The sequence below is a fragment of the Vespa crabro genome, chromosome 24 (assembly GCF_910589235.1).
Source record: "Vespa crabro chromosome 24, iyVesCrab1.2, whole genome shotgun sequence".
NCBI lineage: Eukaryota > Metazoa > Arthropoda > Insecta > Hymenoptera > Vespidae > Vespa > Vespa crabro.
The window spans coordinates 2119877-2122376 of NC_060978.1; the positions used below are offsets into that span (position 1 = coordinate 2119877).

At 30.6% G+C, this 2500-nt stretch overlaps 1 protein-coding gene across 6 annotated transcripts in view; it reads left to right on the plus strand.

Annotated features, from left to right (window-relative positions):
* The window catches only part of LOC124432308 (GTPase-activating protein), a 15995-nt gene that overhangs the window by 621 nt on the left and 12874 nt on the right, over positions 1-2500 (plus strand). The window lies entirely within an intron of this gene.

Consider the following 2500-nt stretch of genomic DNA (forward strand, 5'->3'; position numbering starts at 1 on the left):
TTCTTCTTTAAATACACATTGTATATAAGTTATATACATTATATATATATATATATATATATATATATATATATATATTATGTATCTGATGATGAAAAATAAATTTCGTATTGTGCGATATAATGCGTTCATAATTCGCACGTTTTAAACACGCAGACGTTAGAACTTATGTTCTGCGTTATCCATATTTAAGATCAACTTATAATTATTTTTCCGCGGTCTCTGAATTCAGAACGAGAAATTCAGATTTACGCGATTGTATTTTAGTACGTCGTTTAGTTCCCGCGGTTTAGTTTCCCGCTTTCTTCCGTCGACTTTGGCTTGGATCCTCGTCCTCGTCTCTGTAACAGATACCATTGTTTCTCTTCTAACGTCATTTTCTTTCTTATAATACGAGCCACAAGTTAAATGCGCAAAATACGCTTATACACACGCACACACATATATACATACACATATGTATATATAATAATCCTTGCGGTATCGCTTAATGCTCTTGAAGAATTAGATAATTCTAAAGTATATATATATATATATATATATGTATATGTATATATATGTACACTTATCGTTATGTAGAAACAATAACTCGTGCCATCCGTAAAAATTACCACTCATATCTCGGCGAATTAGGTTACCTCGCCCCTTTAGTGGTAGGCGTGTATTTCTCAATTCGGGGTTGGGTTAATCACCAACAGAGGCACATCCCTAATTATCACGGACCGAGTTTAACGATAGTCCAAAAGGTTTTATCATTCGTCACTGCCAACATTTTTTTTGGAAGAAGTACATGAACAATTCTCAAAAAAAAAAATAAAAAAGAGGAACTAATAACAACGAATCCTTAAAGTAAGTACCAAATCAACGAGGACGATTATTTTATCCGTAGAAACAAAAAATTGATCCATTTTCTTTCTGGACTTCTTTACGATTAAAGAAAGAAAAAGAAAAATGACGCGACGTTTATTGATATGACTAAAGATATATGACTTAGGCTTAGCGTTCCTAGAATTTTTTTTTTTTTGTTCTTTAGATGAAATTGTCATCGAAAACTGATGTGTACAGAGATTGTGATTATTACAAGATCATTTTTTTCCAATAAAAAATCATTAAGGATTAGTAATTAATGATATTCTAATTGGGAATCAACGTTATGTTAAAATTCCCTAAATGAACTAACCTCTTTCATATTGTTGCATTTTTAAAATAAAACTTTTTCTATTTATTTATCATAGAAATTTTATATTATACTTGCCTCTCGATTATAAATTAAGGGAGAAATAAAGGGATCTTTTCTGTTAGGAGCAATAGAGAAAAAAAGAAAAAAAGAAATATATATATATATATAAATTAAGGAAACTTTACATGATATGATGTGTCAAATATTTCAAGAGAGTACGAAATAAAACAGCCTACTTCCGGTTTCTACCGGAAGTTCAATGATTTAAAATTTGTTTTTATGAGATATTCCTGTATTATTTTCATTAATTAGATATTCTAATCGATTATCTATAAAAAAAAAAAAATATTAAACAATTTATAGGTCCAAAATTAATAATCGGTGAATACATATATATATATATATATATTTTTTTCCTTTTATAAATAACCGCGAGTTATCGATAACGACGAAATATTTCGAATAGAAGGTAACAAGTCGCGCTTTTGGCGTATTGAAAGTGTTAGACGATCATGAACGAAATAGTTTTCCCATTGATCGATCAATCGATCGATCGATCGATTAGTTGATCGATCGATTTCTCGTCTTATCGTCGACGAAGGTGACTATTTTATCTGAGTGTTATGTAGCAAAAGCAATATCAATGTCGGTCAGTCATGAATTAAAAAAAAAATATATATATATACACATATATATACATACATATATATATATATATGTATGTATTACGTTAACCTTAAGTATCAATGAAACATATAGAGAGTGGCTTATCGTTACGAGAGTTGGGTCCTCGCCGGTATCTATCTACCAGTCAATAAAGAGCCTTAATCACGACTATAACAGAGAAGAGAGAGACTGAGAGAGAAAGAAAGAGAGAAGGAGAGAGAGAAAACAACGAAGGAATTTCTTTCTCCAGTTCCGTCTATTACGTCGCTTTAAAAAAAAGGCACACGATGCTCACGAGCGAACGAACAAGTTAAAGCAAGTAGTAGGTACACTTACCACATAGGTACCTACGCATATACATACATATATATATATATATATATATATATATATATATATACATATGCATACGGTTAGGTCTCTTTTAAATCGCGAACGAATCGCAACTAAGTGAGTGAGTGCTAACTAAAGTGCTATGATAAATAGTGTACTAAGATACAATAAATCGTCGCGATTCACTCATAAATTATATCAAGTAACTAATAAATCACATGACGCATACCGACTGAGAGATCAGACTCGCTCGTTAATTTTAAATCTTGTGGATAACGTTATTTTGTTATATATGTATATATATATATACACACACATATA